This window comes from Choloepus didactylus, chromosome 10 (assembly GCF_015220235.1).
Source record: "Choloepus didactylus isolate mChoDid1 chromosome 10, mChoDid1.pri, whole genome shotgun sequence".
In the NCBI taxonomy this organism is placed as follows: domain Eukaryota; kingdom Metazoa; phylum Chordata; class Mammalia; order Pilosa; family Megalonychidae; genus Choloepus; species Choloepus didactylus.
Window position 1 is genome coordinate 63195408 of NC_051316.1, and position 18288 is coordinate 63213695.

General features: G+C 37.7%; 1 protein-coding gene across 5 annotated transcripts in view; it reads right to left on the bottom strand.

Annotated features, from left to right (window-relative positions):
• The window catches only part of ZDHHC21 (zinc finger DHHC-type palmitoyltransferase 21), a 104796-nt gene extending 94533 nt beyond the window's left edge, over nt 1-10263 (bottom strand). For 4 of the 5 annotated variants that reach the window (XR_005210612.1, XM_037797122.1, XM_037797118.1 and 1 more), the window contains exons 1-3: nt 10190-10261; nt 9636-9781; nt 3056-3188 (exon numbers count right to left, since the gene is read on the bottom strand). The gene's annotated coding sequence lies outside the window, so the exon portion shown is untranslated. Of the gene's footprint in view, nt 1-996; nt 1105-3055; nt 3189-9635; nt 9782-10189 lie in introns of all 5 variants that reach the window. The other variant, XM_037797119.1, reaches the window with a different exon arrangement.
• Nucleotides 10264-18288: the final 8025 nt, after the last annotated feature.

Below are 18288 nucleotides of genomic sequence, written 5' to 3' on the forward strand. Positions count from 1 at the left end.
TCCTTATCACTAAGAGTTCCCACACAACAGGAAATATTAGTTATTGAACAGAATACTTAAAAATGTGTCCGTTTTTCCTGGGTGTAAACAAAGACAGACAAGTGCTGAAAGAGCAGGTACTCCCCAGGAAAAATAAGCATACAATAGAAAAATAAAACAATTAATAGGATCTTGAATGTTAAAAAATTGATATCTATATACCTGTTTAGTAAATATCAGTGCCACATAATCCTTACAGTTGGGTTGTAGAGAAGAAAACAGTGGTCTTCCAAGAGCTCCAAATCAGATTACAACCACAAACACGGAACTCGAGTTGAAGGATTGCACCATTCAGTTAATATCTACCAGGTGTGGCTTATGGCTGAACAGAAACTATTACACATTCTAAGCAACAACTGAACTGAAAACACTGCTACTACCTGGTCTTAAGCAAGGGCGGCATTTGTAAAATACTTTGTTACCTAGAGATTCCAACATACTAATTTGTATATTAAATGGTGAACTCATAACTCAAACTTTGATGTAACTAGTGGACATACTGGTACTTCAACATTTTTTAAGATTGCTATCTGATAACTATACTTGAGTATGGTGTCCAACTTCATAATGATGTAAATTACTACAGCACAAACTTTTCTTTAAAGAAATTATAACTCAACTCTAATAAACTAGACTGAACAGATATTTACAATGTCCAAACTATTCTAGTGGAATATCCCTTTTCCTTTTCAGACAACTGTATTTGATCACATACTTTCTGCAGGAAGAACTCTCACATTACTGTAAAAAAAAAAAAAAATAGAAAACTACATCTGAATGCAAATTTTAGAAAGTCAGAAAAATTAGCCAAATAATTAACAAGAAATCTAGCCAAACCTACATCTCCAAACTTAAAAGTTTTATATGACTCTCCAATCTCAGCTAAATTGGTTTTATTACTGTTCCATGAATATGAAAAATATATTCCATCTCCCATTCCCACTGAAATATCCCTACCTTTTTGCTTACTCTTTAAATTCAACTTATATTTCAAGGACAATTTGAATCTTACTCTCCATATGAAATTTTTCCTGGTACCTCAGTTCACAGCAATTTCTCTCTCTTCTAAATTTCAAATAAAAAGCAAGATTATTAGAGTAAAATATCAATTGGTTTTATAATCTTGGAATGAAGAAGGCCTTCACAAAAAAGAGTGAAATCCATAAGCTATATTCGATCATGTAAAGATTAAAATTTCTGACATGCAAAACAAAGTAAAAAGACACAATGCACTCCCAGAGAAAATATCACAACATGTATCTGATGAGAGGCATACAAAGTAAATACATAAAGAGGAAGGCCACAAAAGAAAAAAAAAATCAAATGGCTAATCACTACTGATCAGGAAAATATGAAATAACCAGGTACATTTTTAACCCACTGTATTGAAAAAATTTTAGAAAGACCAATGATATCCAATGTTGAGCGGGCACAGGGAAAAGAACACTCTCACTCATTACTGGTGTGCATGTACCCTGATACAATCATTTTTGGAGGGCTATTTGATACTATCAAAATGGAAAACCCTTCAACCTAGCAGTGTCACTTCTAGTAATATCTACAAAAGTACTCATGAAAATGCACATACAAGGATATTCCATACAGCGCTTTCTGTAATTACAAAAATATGGCACAACCTAAATGTCCATGTAGAGGGAGGGGAATGATTAACTAAATTATAACACATCTATACTGTAGACTATTTCTGAGCTACTGCAATTAAGGGGAAAAAAATGGGACGGGAAGGGGCAGCGGAGAAGGTAGATCTAGATCTGCATATGGTATCCACAACATTCTGTTGAATGAAAAAAAGCAAATTACACAGGCAAAATCTAAACTTAACTTTATGTTGCCTGGTGGGGGGAGGGAGGATAGACTAGGAAGGCAAAGAGGGACTTTCTGAGGTGCTGACTGATAAAGTTCTATATCTAGATGTGAGTTTGAGTTACACTGGTGTACAAATTTGTCAAAACTCCGCAAACATACACTTACGATTGGTACATTTCATGGTATGTAATTTTACCTTAAAAAAAACCCGTAAGCAAATATTAAATTCAGTGATACATATGCTTAAGTATTTGGAAGGGGAAGGTGTACTGATGTATGCAATTTACTTTGAAATGCATCAAAAAAAAAAAGGAAGATGGAATGAAGGTTGTACAGAGAGATGTGTGTTAAAAGAAATACAGCAAAATATTAGTTGTAGAATCTAGGTGATGGGTATTAAGGTGTTAGACCATAAAATTCCTTCGGCTCTTCTGTTTGAAAGTTTTCATAATTAAACAGGGAAGAAAACAAGTAATAGAATAGTCTGTATAACATGATTCTGTTAGAAAAAACGTACATACATAAGTAATCTCTGAATACATACAGAAAAAAGTCTGGAGAAAACACACTCACCGAACTGTTAACAGTGGTTATCACTGGACTGAAGGAGGAAAGAATATGGAGGAGGAAGACTTTCACATTTTAATGTATGTATTTATGTGATCGTCTAAGTTTATCAATAAACACCTATACTTCTAAACTCTTTTCAACCAGTGGAAAAACAGAGATAGTATAGGGGTCTGATTAGACACTGAAAACCTTACCAAAAAAAAAGTTAAATTTAAGCATTTCTTTATCACTATATACAATCCTTATAACATACTAAATGCTTTTAAAGTTAATATTTTAAAAAATGCAGTACAGAAGCATCAGTTATAAAGCCATTTAAGATTTACAACTTAGAAAGACATTTCTGAAACTCATATTAGTTACAAATTTTTCCCCCTACGGAAAAAGTCTCATTTAAGAAAACGCTTAGTTAAAAGTTAAATATTAAAAATTTTAAGTATACAAAGCAACTACAATTATTATTATTATTATTATTTTGGTAATCAACAATTAGCAAGTGCATCTAAACACAGCACTTGACTCACTTTATATACATATTGTGTATCTTCCTAAACATCGAAGTATACCATAGCATGTAATTCTGAGACATAATCCCATATAAAAATAAACACAGACTTACCACTTGTAAAATCACTGAGATGTGTTGTAATTTTTCTGGTACTTGCATTTAGAGGTTTTATCTTGATTCATTTTTTTTTTTAATTACATCCCATCAAATGGATCTGTCCTCAATAACAATTCTCCATGATGTCCTATTAATGGTTTAACAAATAATGATCTCTCACAAAATAGAAATTGTAAGCAGCTAAATATTCTGTAAAAATGCCAATTTCAAACATTTTACATTCAGAAATAAGAAAAGATGATTCAAGCCCACCTAATTCTGTGCTTTTATATCCCATCCCACCCCCTAACAATTTGCATTTGATTAGCATTATCCATGAAACTTCTCTTTTGAAACCCAGTTCTCATAAAATCAAATTAGCATTATGTGTCTAGTACTTGGTCTTCATCAAACTTCCTTGACCACGATCACAAAATGAAAATGGATTCTGAGATCACTGAAGTATCAGGATGCAATGTAACATCCATCAAAGTAAGACTGGTGAGCCAGAAGTCTCTAATCATAATTGATAAACAGAGAATAAGGGGCTTAAAATAGAAGCAAATTTTAGCTTAAGATGTTTTAAGAAAAACATTTATCCTCCTGTAATGAAGGCATTAAGAGAACCAACCACAAAAGTTACTTTCTACAATTCAAGCTTAAAAAATAATAATACTATAAAGAATTCTAGATAAATGTATAGATTCCATATTTCATTAATTCAATCAACATTTACTGAGTAAATATTATGCACTGGCACCAGATATAGACGAAAAAGAGACAGGCCATATGCTCATTGGCAACAGACTAATAAGCCAAACCAGAACAATACTATGTAAGAAAAGCTAATGCAGAGGACAAGGGGGCAAGAGCACATCTCATGTAGTAAAGGTAAATATTGGTTCACGGAACTTTTTTCAGTAATGAGAATATTTAAGTTTGTACTGGGTTATATTACAAAAGTTATTTCTTATAATAAGTTGCAATAAAGAAAACCTTCCTAGAGAAAGTGAAGCCTGGGAGTCAGCTAGATAAAGAATGGAAGAAGGCTCTTCTGACCAAGGGAACAGAATTACAAAGGTATGAAAGCAACAAGGAAAACCTAAGTAAACTGAAATGACTGGAGTAATTACATGGAGTAAGACATGCATAACCTTTTGACACAACCAACATCTAAGAAAGGTTTTATAACATTACCAGAACACACACAAATGTATGAATAGCTGTAAAAGTTTAACAAAATGGTATTTCCCCTTAATGCATGTGATGCATTCCAGTATTTCTATTCTATTGTTTTCTATTTCATTTTAATAAAAATATATAATGCTGGTCACACACCCCTAAACTGATTTAATGACTCACAAATAAAAAGTGATCCACAATTTGAAAAACACTATTAAAGTTTGGAATTCACCCTGAACACAGTGGAAAAACACTAAAGGATTTTAGGCAGAAGAATGCCATTGTCAAATTTGCATTTTAGGAAGAATACAACACTTTGAAGGATGTACTTAGATAGATGAACCACCAAGAATGACTCCATGCAAAAATCTAGGTTTACTGTTAACCCTGGGAGAAATGATGAGAGACATGGTAAACACCTCCAAAATGGTACCTTATAAGGGGTGCAGGGGAGGGTGAGGAAGTGACACTTAAAACAGGAGACATGCTGAAAAAGGGCAGATTCAGAAGAACTTAAAGAGTAAAACTGAAAAGACGATCAATCAGAAGCAAAAGGCAGATCCTAGGATGGCTCTCAGATTTCTGGCTTAGGGACTGGGGGATGGGTGGTACCATTCTCCAAGAGAGGAAATAAAGGACAAGTTATAAGTTTGTTAAGCATACTGCTTACCAACAACAGAAAACTATCACATGCAGAAGTTGTGAAAAAATACATCAAATCATTACATTTAAATTCCCCTTATAGACTATGTGCACACACATGCATACACGCACACACACACAAATACACACAACCCTGTATTTTCTCCTAAGGTCATTTTTCCGTATACATGATTGTTAGATTGTCCAATATTATTTGCTTCTACTCTGACTTTCTAAGTTAATTTAAAGGCTCACTAGTCATCTCCTTGGCCACACCTTTGCTTCTAAATAACAAAATTCAAAATGGTAAAGTAAAGGAGCTGCTACCCTCAAGGCAAATGAATAAATACATCTTCCAGAAAAAGTTGCAAACAGAATGAACTGGCTACAACAAAATGTTCTGAAATATGGCCAAAGTCAATAATGCTGCTAAGTCTATGACTCTAGGGTGGCTACCTAATGTTTCAGCAAAATAGTAGTTTCTGTCAGTAACATTATTATGTAACAGCACAGGTCAGTCATCCATGAGTCAAATCCCAGTCACTCGCTGGCTTAGAATCAAGAAAAATACTGTGTTACATTTTACAGTCATTAGGACTACAATGCAGATACAGTATCTGAAATAAGATTACCATTTCGATGCTAGATCTAGATCAATATCACCACCACCATTGTAGAATCAAATCAAATCTCAACTATGTGGTAAAAAGTAATGCTAGGCATAAAAGTCCAAGAAATTTGGGAATGACAAGGAAAACCCCAATATTTCAGAACTATAAAATGCCATTAACATTTTTTTAACATTGCTATGTCTGGAAGAATACAATCAATGATTTATAGGGCTAGTTTTCAAGCAAACCAAAAAAATTGCTTTTCACAGGACCAAGAAAAAATATATAATACTGTATATATAGTATATATAATATATAATAGTCAATATATAAGAACATATAAAATTTAAATCTTACAATTGCAGCCAAAAATGAATTTAGAAAATATAAAGTTATAACTATATACCTTTAAACATATTTAGAAAGCTATTTGACTTCTGGTTTTATTCTATTCTGAAAATTGGTCAAATGCTGCAGTTACATAATTCTACCTAAAATACTGGGCTATAGCTGCCTCTAATAATTAGCTAATGGAGTAATCCAACTTTTAAAACATCACATAGGTATTCAGTTATTCTCAATAGGTTAATAAATTAATCTTGCTCAAAGGTTTAAAGTAGTAGAGTTGGGGTCACATTATGGCTCAGCCTATTAGCTTTCTAAGTTTCAGTTTCCTTAGAAGTTTCAGTTCAGCCGTCTGTAAAAGGGGATAAAAATATCTACCTCATAGGGGCTGTGGTCATACTCAAATGGGAAATTATCCAGCAAATCGTAAGTATCTCCAAAAATAGTAACTTTAAGAGGTAGGGGAAGAGGAAAGGGAAGGAAGGGAAACTTAAAGATGAGATTTACTTCTAGTCTTATAAACTCCAGAACGAAATGATGTTTCTAGGTCCTGATCATTAGTGACGATTTAACCATATCCCAATAGCATTGGTCAATGACCTACCCATGATCCCAAAGCTAGGTAGTGAAGCAAAAAGACCAGAATCTAGTTGTTTCCATCACACCAAATCTCATTTGGTTTTTTCTTTCCAATTGATTTCTCACCTCCTCTCTTCTTCAAAAACCTTTTTGCCATTGAGATTGCATAATTAGCAGTCAAAAGAAAGTACCTCTCTATACTTTATCTCTAAAATAAATAATATCTAAAGAATTGGAAGGAATTAATGAGACATTACATGTAATTCAACACTAAACTCTGAAAACAACCTGTCAGAGATGAGAAACTTCAGGTATTACATAGCCATTCAGCTACTATTTCCACATGTTGGCACAGGGTCTCTTTAAGCAGAAAACCAAAAATACAGAGTTGATCTAAAATAGAATGACTGAACTAAAGTCCCTAAAGTAAATCTCTTTCAAGTAAAAGCAGGACTGGTGAACTATGGAATGAAGCGTGGGAGAAAAATGAGGACTTGATTTCAAAAGGCAATGAAGAATGTGTAATTAAAGCAGGGAATTTTTATTTCATCTCTGTGTTCCCCAACAACACACTTTGTGAAAATGTAGGTGGGCAAAGTATCAAAGCATAACATACTTGCACCATCAATAGTTTCAAAAATCCACTTCCTAGAATGAATCTGTAAATTACCACATTCTGGGAAAAACTGAACATAAGCCATTTGCCTCTTTGCATACTTGCTCTTCTACGTACTTGCTTCGTGAGTGAAAAATAAATGTAAATTAATACTTCTATTAACAATAGTGTGTTTCGGTGATACGCTTCTTCAGAAATTCCCTAACAAAAAGTAGAAATAACTTGGGAGGTGTGGGGTGATATGAATTTAAAAATGCTGACAGCACAAAATGCTTGTGGGAATCTTCATTAGGAAAGTAGGAGTGTGGGAAAAGATATAGGGAAGGCAAGAGAAGAACTAGAGTTAAATGTAGGTTAGGGATAGAAGGCAATAGATAATCTTTGCTCAGATAAAACATCCCTTGGAAAAGCCTTCAGAAATGGTAAAAGTCAGAAATGAAGAGGCTCAGACTTTCCCTGAGCAAGAATCAGGCATGTTCATCCAAAAGGGAAAAGAAACCAACTCCCTACCTTCCAGTACTCACCACACCAAGACAATTAAAAAAAAAAAAAGACTAAATTAGATTTATTTCATACCAAGCTTTACCAGAGCTAGCATGATTTACAAAGAACACTAAAGCTATAAAAAAAAAACAAAAGGTAAAAAAGTTATTCACGCCATAGTTACAGATAAAAGGGCTTAACATCAGAAGTGAATTATAATAAAATTAATCAGTGAATAGCAAAAAAAAATAATTTTTACCCAACAGGTGATAAGAGCAGGTATATTCAGCCTTGTTAATGGGAAAGACTGTTAATCTCCCCTGAGAGGGAAAACACGAGGAAAGTGGTGGCCAGGAAAACAGAAGACAAATTAAGAAAATGTTCTAATTTTGCCCAAGGTAGGTCTATAAAGAGGGAAATAAGTAAATAAATTACCATCACACTAAGGTATCCTTGACCAGGTAGCTACCAGTGAGAGCAATCCTGCTTCACCTGTCTATGAGAATGTGCTTTTTAAATGGGTTGTCTCAATGTACCAGTAAATTTAACCAACAAATTGCTATTCTAGCAGTAAGAAAGGTTAGTGTTTTCCCATTTATTGCCTTTCAGCTATTTTTAATTGATTCATAATAGCTTAAATATTTTAAATTTTAATACAAGGCATTAATGCACTGATTATCCTCCTAGATGCTAAATTGTCTTTTGGCATTCGAAGAGTTGAATCTGAGCCACGATGTTTTATCAAAACAATATAAACTGTCCGTCATTCCTTAATATAAGAGTAAAGCTAAGTTTAGGAAACAACTTCATAGAAATAAAAATGGCTTGTCCTCTGCCTTTCTTATTATGCCTGGTAATATAGCTGAAAGAAGTTTTCACTGACTCAGGCTCAATTATGATTCCAGAAAAAACCTCCATCTAGACATTACTAGACTTCTCAACCAGTTTCTTCACTAACCTACTGCAGTATTTTGAATGCCAGAACACTAAAATTATCCATGTACATTTCCACAGGTTGTCATTCAGTCACCTCAAATTAAAGAAATCAGACAATGAGCAAATAAAAAGTAAAAATTATCTGATTAACGGATAATTTTTTCTTGTTTTAGAATCTGTTAAGCTGATGATTATATGCATACTCAAATGCTTACGTATCATCTATTAAACAAAACACCCTAGAGATAACAGAAACCTCTACCGTTGGAGGAGTCTTAAAATAACTGTTTTACATCCAAAATGTGAACATTGGAATTACTATACCAAAAGTTATGAACTTATAAAACTTTTAAGTTTTATTTTGATATAATTTTACTAATACTTCTTCAGGTATCTATTTAAATGTATCTTCTTACATCTTAAATTATCTATAAACATAATACATGACTAGTGAACTTGGAAAAGCTAAAATAAGCCTTAAGGAATTTAGTCTGACTCCCTAATTGTACAGATGAGAAAACAGCATGGGTCAGTGACCTACACATGATCCCACAGCTAGGTAGTGAAGGCAAAAGGAACGAATTGAGCTCTTTCCATCACATCAAATCACATTTGGTTCTTTCTTTCCAAATGATTTCTCACCTAATCCCTTTTTCCAAAACCTTTTGCCATTAAGAAATGGCATAATTAGTAGTCAAAAGAAAGCACCTCTCTATATCTTTAAAATAAATAAAATCTAAAAAATTGGAAGGATTTAATGAGATGTTACATGTAATACATTTTACTAGAGATGGCTCTTACTAAGCAGTCATCAAATGGTGACTGTTAGTATCATCATTAATATAATTTTTACTACAAGGAATGTAGCGAATTCTTTTAAGTACACATATTCATGTACTAGGCTGAGGATCCATTTGACACATCTTTTCAACTTGTGCTTATACTTACTCGTCTTTTTCTTACATTATAACTTTACACTATGATTTATGAGGCACCCACAATGACCTCTAATTTTTTTTCTCCTACACTTTTATGGACGCTGTATCCCAATATTTCCAAGTAATAATTAATCAAATCCCCTTAGCCCTGGAGATACATTCTCCAATGACTCACAAAAGATATTAAAATATGACCTAAATATAGCCTGAGCGAGACTGTAACTTTAAACGGACTCTCCAGTTAAAATCCAGTGAGCTCTTACAGTGAATGGTGACAAGTGCAAACTCCTGCCAGCCACAGCCATTTTCTCGAAACCACACTTGGATTGGGGAAGAGGGGGCACTGCAGTAAAGGAGCAAAGTATTTCTCCCCCAGCTAGTCCTCTCTCTGCAGCCTCACACCGACGTTCTGAAAATGAATGAAAGACTCTGTGATAGCCTAGAGAAACCGGCATCCCAGGACTGGTCTCTGGGTGTGGTAGAGGGAAACTGCTGTTCACAGGAGAGAAACAAAACAAAAAAACACTATTAAAAATCATCTTTCGATTAAAGCAGGAGCCCACCCACCACCAGTTATGAGAGGGGCAGGTGGCGAGAGGCTGTACCTCTGGCAGAACATGGTGCTGACAGAGGCAAGGCCTGGGGCGAGAAGGGCACGGAGGGGACCAAGGGTTATGAACGGGGGTGGCGGCAGCACTGCGGGGCGGCGCAGCGGGACGCGGGGACAGGTCAGCGCGGCAGGAAAGGCGGGCGGGGACCCGGTGAGGCAGGGGTCGGCCCGGGTGGCCGCGTCGCCCCCGCTACTGCACACACTCACCGGCGCCGGCTGACTAGCCTCTCGCTGCCGCTGCTCTGGCGGCGGCCAGCGGCTCTTCCCCCTCCTCCTCCTCCTCCTCCAGCGCCGCAGCCGCCGCCGCCCTGGCCGGGCCGCACTCCCCTTCCGCTTCCGGGAGCCCGAACGCCAGGGCCGGGCCGCGTGGGTGCATGCCAGTGCAAGGAGGGCTCGGCCGCTGCTGTCTCAGCCCCGTGCCCAGGGGCTGCGATGGGAGCTGCCGAGGGCCGAAAGACCGGAGATCGCGCCGTGGGCGGGAGGAGACGCGCAGCAGCCACCAAGCCGCATGCCGCGCCGGACCGCCATAACTGGAACACGCGTACCTGACGCACCTCAGTGCCTCCGCCCCGCTGTTGCCACTTTTCCCTACTCTGCTCCAGCGGCCTTTCTCTTTGTCTCCACACCCGCACTGTCCCCCTGCCCGGAGGGGAAGAAGAGACGCTTTCCTTTAAGAACGGCATTTGTCCTCCTTCCCCTTCAGGGGAGATGACCAACAGGCCTCGGTTACCCTTAACGCATTCTGTATGTCCCGCGATACCTTGCTTCAAAATATCTTCCGCACCATCAGCATCCTCTGGAAACTTATTAGAAACGCCCAATCTCAGGCCTGCTGAATCAGTATCTGCATTTTAACAAGGCCTCCAGGTGATTCCTACGTGTGCACCTTAAAGCTTGAAAATCACTGCGGTCTAGTGCATGGTATTGCCTACTTAAGACCCTCTATGGAGCAAGGCTCAAAGTTGCCCAAGATAGCCAAGCTTTTTCATGTTCCAGTCAGCAACCTAAATCCATATTCAAACAGGCATTACTTAGTATTTCAGGAATCATCCAAAGTTGTCGGCCTTCCCATCCTTGCAACCTAGGAAAAAGTAAACTGATTCAAATTGCTAATAATCCACCTTTAGGTCTAAATTGGTATCTTCATGAAACACCAGAGATACATCTTTCCTTCAGCTGAAAAGTCTTTGGGAAGGATAAAATGCTGCCATGTGGGGCCGTTTTTTGTACCTTAGTGCCTCAGGAGGAAATATTGTGCAGATGGAGGAAATACTGTATTCCTTACATGATGACATTGGAAGCTCTCCACAAACTGACACTGACCTACCTTTCCAGGCTTAGCTCCAACTAGGAGGAACTCTCCAGTCAAGTTGGCTGCACATTCCTATCTAAACTTGATTCATTTCCCCATCCTAGAATGCCTTCCACCTCCCTCTCTGATGATCTTAATTCTTTTCAAATTTGTGAGTCCCTTCAAATCCCACCAGAGGTCTTTCTCACTACTGCACTTATAGTGTAGCTTGTTTTGGGACCTTATGTTACCTTGTGTTGCTAGGTATTTTTAAATGTGTTATGTTATGGTTTCTGAACTAATTTCAAACACCTTGTGTCCTTAAAGACCTAGATCAGTGGCTCTCAAAGTGTAGTCCCCAAAAGCATCAGCATTGTCTGGGAACTTGTGGGAAATGCGTATCTTGGACCCCACCCCAGATCTACTGTATGAGAAACTTTGAAGTCGGAGCCCAGCAATCTGGGTTTTAACGAGTTTTCCAGGCGAGTCTAATGCTCACTCAAATTATAGAACTACTGACCTAGAATATTGCCTCATACCCCCAAACGAACCCAGGGTTTGTTGGGGTTAATTTAACTATATGCAAGTTTTATTGCCTTTTGGGTTGACAAGTAAGCTCCCCTATTCATGCATAGATAGGTTGGAAGGCTGTCAGTTGCTTTCTGCAAGAATTATCTTCCTTGTGGTTTCATAATGCATTTGATGTAGTAGGATTTGGTTTGTTCAGAAGGAAGGAAATAATACAGATAAGGAGTCACTCTGAAGGAAGAGGAAGCAGGTGGAGTTTTCCTTGCTAAATACTGGTACCCAACTGCACACACCTTTGTGAGGGAATCATTTGTGGCAAGTGATCTCTATGAGTGCCAAGACAAGAATTATTTGATGGGCACATGAATTCACATTACAATTGGAAGTGCACATATTTTTCATGCCTTTTTTTTTTTTTATGAGTTAGCCTGTCTTTTAGCCAGATTAACTCCACAGAGACTTTTCTAGGAAAGCCATGGAAGGAGAGAAATGGCAGGAAAAACATTTTCAAAATCATGAGTCTTTTTAGCATGGGTAGTTAAGAAGTATAATCAAGGTCAAGTCATCTAGTTACATTATTCAGGCTAAATATTGATAGAATTGTATTTCAACCCATATACTCAGAAACCTATGTCATAATGAAGGTGTGGGGGAGATATGGCATCATGTAACCCTTTTGAAGAGTTTTTCTACTTACTGTAAGGCTGGAAATAAAATATGTCATGTGTTATCTTTTTCCTTTTACATTTCTATTCTACTTCATCGTGCCTGTGACTGACTGAACTGTAACGTTAATCAAACTAATATTTATCTGGGAATAGAAAGAATAGACAAGGACAAGTAGCACTGCTGCCACTGCCAACTTAGCTTCTCAACAAAGGCCCAGGCAAGGCATTGATGAGGATAAACTCAGCCAACTACGATGCTTCTGTGCCGTGACTAGGGAGGATTGGGTATAACTGCTATTTTCAAAAATCAGTACAGTCCAGAATTTAATCAGTATTGGCTAATAGCCCTTGGCAGCTTTGGGTGGATGGTGATCTCCACCTGCCCAGCTGGGTACCATGCCCTAAGCACCCAGATTTGATGCACATTCATGATTTCTTGGTTGCTTATAGTCATCTCCCCCATCTGTTTGAGTGGCAGAGTGCCCATTCCACAATAGTCTAATATTCTAATCATTGTTCTTAAGCTCTTTTAGGTTGCACATCTCTGAGCAGCTGATGAAAGTTGTTGACCCTCTTTCCATCAAAGAACAAACACATAAGTATACATATAGATTGATACATGGATATGCACACACACACACACACAAAGTTTCCCAAGCTGTCCTCAACTTCCTGCATCTCCAGAAGACCACAACAAAGTCCATAAACTTCAGGTTCAGGACTTGCCCTAAGATACAGAGTACATAAATTTAACTTTTCAAATGTCAAGGACAAGTCTAAAACACAACTGGGTGCTTAGGAGACCAAATAAAAGCAATGCTAAACAGAGTAACAAGCCAAGTGCTACAGAAATGCTAAAGAAGAAGCTAGTACTTTCAGCATGGTGGCTCAGAGGTGGCTTCTTGGAGAAAGTTGTTCTTGCAGCAGGCCTTTAAGTGAGAATAGGATTTCAATTGGGACAAAGAAGGGAAAGAAATTCCAGGATGACAGAAAGTGTGAACAAAGGCATGGAGACACTGGGTCCATCTGGTATGGCCAAATGTGAAATATATGGAAAGATAGAGAAAGGAATGGGAAGATAGAAGAACGGAGACAAACTGTGGTAAGCCGCAAATACAATAGTGTTTACAATGCAGAGCCATTGAGCTTTTGGAGAAGGGTAAAAATCTGCTCTGAGCCAGAGAAGACTCTATTAGTAAGAGCTGTGGCATCATCAAAAGGCAGAATACTGGGACATTTGGGAAGGTTTTAAATAGGAACCTGTGAGTGATGCCACACGGCTTCACCTCAACTTTTTAGGGTTGCTTGATGTCTATTCTAGAAGTTCCTATTAAGCTAAATCAAGATAAATATGAGATTCTTACACTTGGTTAAATGCCCCACAAATTTAGAAGCCAGGACCCTGTAAGAGTTAAAATCTGCTCAGGATTGAAAGAGTGAAAATCAGCTCTGGCTGAAAAGAGCAAAGAAACCCTTCCACTAATCAGGCTGGGAGAATAGACATAGATAACAGTCAGCTACAATGTTAACAGAAAACACTCTTTTCCCCAAGATGATGCCTCAGTTGATACTGTAATAAACCCCTCTATGAGTGACTTCTGCTTTCTTTACCAATGATGTCCCAGAATGCGTTGCTGTTTTCCTTCATTACTGGTGATGTCCAATTTTTCAGCCACCTTTGCCTTGTGACAGCATCCAACACCTAGTTAATACCCTCTTTTCTAATTCTGCCTCAAAGCAGCAACCAATTCAAAACTGATCCCATGGTTCTCTTAGACCATCTTCAGAATCCTTCAGTGGAAGCCCAATTTACAAAACACGACTCCCTCCTCCCTTTTATCTAGCTGCATTCTGGCATTCCACTGTTCCTCCCTTGCAGCAAGGCAATAAATCTGATTTTGTCAAACTACAGGCTTGTTCCTTGTAGTCTTTGACTGGCATAGGCTTTAACAACCCATTTGATGATGAAGGCCTCCCTCCACTCAAGGCTCATCAGGAAGGAGGTCTCTATTTTTGTGTCAGTGGCACAATCAAATAGCTGCCATTCTCATCAGTGAAGCTCAGCAATTTCACACATAGACTCTTCCAACATGAAATCCCTCATCCCTTGGAGAGATGTGGATTGAGGAAGAAGGCAGAGGGGAAAAAAATAATTTTTAAGAATAGGTGTAAGTAGAGTCTATTCAGATGCAGCTTAATTTAAGTAAATGGGATTAGTAGAGTCCCAAGACAGTGGGGAAGTGAAATGGGTCTAAAAGGATAATGAAAAGTCCTGCTCTGGCACGATGTAAAGAACATGAAAACTAGGGTTAATTTTGATGGCACAGACCCCTTTGCAGGAAGGACAGAGATTGGGTGAGATTTTCCTTGAGAGATTTCATTATAAAGAAAATAACACAAAAAGGCAGACTTCATAATGATAGATACAGTGGGAATCTGGGGCTGAAGCAAGTTCAAGGTCATGACATAGCTTCTGGAGATCTCTACCAGCGGGGCCAATTGAGACTATGAGAGTGGATAGGTCACCAAGAAAGGGAGTATAGTAAAGAGAAGAGAGGCAAGGGCAAAATCCATGTATTTAAGGATACAGTGTATTTAAGATTCAAATAGGGAAAGAAATAATTTGAGAATTACCTGTGTTCCAGTGACTATAGTTCCAATTACCCATATTCCAATGACCAAGTCAATATATCCATCTTTGCTCTGTATTGAGCTGCAGGCTCATAAATTCTAGGAGAAGCCCCACCAAGATGTTTGCTATGAAGGTTCAAATGAGGTGCAAACCTTTGGGACCAGCCATGAAATATGTAAAAAAGGAACCATTGTTCTTACACAAGGCAGGCCAAAGCTCCCTGCCCTCTTTCCTGTAAGAAACCTGTTGTTATTTGTATTCTGGAATAATAAAAAACATTCACTAGTGCCTCTTTATTTTTAGTGATTGCCCTTTAAATATGTATAACTCCATTAATAGCTTAGGGAGAAATTTGTCACTTTGTACCCCGGAAAAGACATAATAAGTTGTGAATGGGTTATATCATTCACCTATAATTTCTGCTATAGGAAAAGTAAGTTATAAAAAGAATCAGAAATCTCTCTCCTGACTGGGAGATTATCTGAGTCTAATCTGCGTGTAAGCACATGAGAAAAATGTTAAGTCAGTGGCCCAGAACACTTTGGATCGGGTCTGCAAACATGTTCCCTAAAGGTCCAGATAGAAATATTTTTTGGCCTTGTGGGACATACAGTCTCTGTCTCAACTAATCAATTCTGCCATCATATTGCAAAGCAGCCATATGCAATACACAACTAATGGGCATAGCTGTGTACTGATAGAATTGTGATCCGTGTGTGTCAGAGTTGGCTGACCCCTGCTTTGGATTGGAGACTTGCCATCTCAGAAAGGCAGAAGAGTATAGTGAAGCAAGACTGCCTGGTTTAGACTCCCTGCTCTAACACTACTAGTTGTGTGTTATTTAATCACCCTATGCCTCAGTTTCCTCATCTGTAAAAGAAGGATAATAACAGTCATCATCAAAGATTTTATGAGGATTAAATGAATTAATTTATGTGAAGCATAAGGAATGACTCAGTGTCTGCTATTACTATTATCTTTAGGCAGAGAGCTGAAGACAATGTTGGTAACATCTAAATATTAGTTGGACATTGCTTTGGATAAGGAATAAGAACACATAAAGCTCTCTCACTAGTTTCTGGCTCTTGCTGCTCCCAAATTTTCTACTTTATTGTAATTTTTTTATTAGAGAAGTTGTGTGTTTACAGAACAATCATGCTTAAAATACAAGATTCCCCTATACCAACCCACCACCAATATCTTGCATTTGTGAGGAACATTTGTTACAAATGATACTAGCACACTTTTATAATTGTACTATTAACTAAAGTCCATGGTTTAACTTAGGGTTCCCTGTTAGTATAGTGTATTCCATGGATTTTTAAAAATTTTTATTCTGTTACCATATATACAATCTAACATTACCCCTTTCAATCATACTCAAATTTATATTTCAATGCTGTTAATTGCATTCACAATGTTGTACTACCATCACCACCATCTATTACCAAAACATTTCATCATTCCAAATAGGAACACTGTATATTTTAAGCCTTAACTTCCCATTCCCTATCCCTACTCTGTCCCCTGGAAACCTATCCTGACTCTATGAGTGTGCTTATTCTAATTGTTTCAAATCAGAGAGATCCTACAGTACTTGTCCTTTTGTGTCTGACTTATTTCAGTCAACATGATGTCTTCAAGTTTCATCCATGATGCTGCATGTATCAGCACTTCATTTTTATAGCTGAATAATATTCCATGGTATGTTTATACCACATTTTATTTATCCTTTCGTTAGTTGATGGACACTTGGGTTGCTCCCATCTTTTGGCAGTTGTGAAAATGCCACTGTGATTATCAGTGTGCAAATATCTGTTAGAGTCCCTGCTTTCAATTCTTTGGGATATATAACTAGTAGTGGGATTGCCGGTTCATATGATTGTTTGATGGTTCTATACTTAGCTTTCTAAGGAACCACCAAACTGTCACTGCCACCAGCAATGAATGAGTGTTCCTATTTCTCCACATCCTCTCTAATGCTTGTTATTTTCCATTTTTTTTTTAATAACAACCATTCTAGTGGGTGTGAAATGCTATCTCATGGTTTTGATTTACATTTCCATGATGGCTAATAATATTGAACATCTTTTAATATGCTTTCTGGCCATCTGTAAATCTTCTTTGGAGAGATGTCTATTCAAGTCTTTTGCCCATATTTTAATTCGGTTGTGTCTTTTTGTTGTTAAGTTGAAGGATTTCTTTACATATTCTGGATATCAAACCTTTATTGGGATATATGGTTTCCAAATATTTTCTCCCATTTTATTTTCATGAGGCACCAAAGTTTTTAATTTTAAAACTCAAAGAAACCCCCTTCCAGAGCAAGGAGAATAACCCAGTTTGAGCAGGCCCTAAAAGAAAGTTCCTCACGTTCCTCAAACCCTCAGACTCAACATGTCCAAAAACTAAACTTTCATACCCTCTAGTATCCCAATTCCAGAAACAGGTGATGTCAAAGCTAAAAAACTGGGAATGTCTCTTCCCTCTCCCTCCCAATCAATCCACACAAAGTCACCAAACTCTCTCAATTGTACTTTCACAATTCCTCTTGTATCCATTCACTTCCTTCCATCCCTACAGCACTATGTGAGTCCAGGTTGTCATTATTTTTCAACTTTTATTGGTGCATTGGACTTCCTGCCTCTAATCTTGACCCTACCCCATCCATTCTCCACAGTGTCCACAAAGGTCTCTTCTATAAAGGCAAATCTAGCCATTCTTTCACTCCCTGCTCCAAGTCTTTGTTGTGAAACCAAACCTCCCAACCATGACCTAAAATATCTTTCATGATCTGGCCTCTTCAGCCTCATTTCTGTTCCCATCCCCCAAATCCCTCCTCTGCCTTGTCTTCAAATATATATTCTACTAATAATCAACTTCTTGCTGAACCATTGTTTTCCCTGCCCTCTTGACTGCTAACTCCATACTCATTCTCCAGATCTCTGCTCATCTCCTCCTTCAGGAAAACGAGTCTAAATTAGGAGACTTCCTTTGGGCTCCTATATAATCCTCCTGACTCATCTAACACAGTTCTTACCACATTGTAATTATCTGTTTGCTTATCCATCTTCCCTATAAAATAGTAGTCTCCATGGAAGAACAGATCCAGTGTCATCTGTGTTTGTCTTTCCATTGCTTCCCACAACGGCAGATCCATCATAGGTGTTCAGTATGTTTGTGGAAT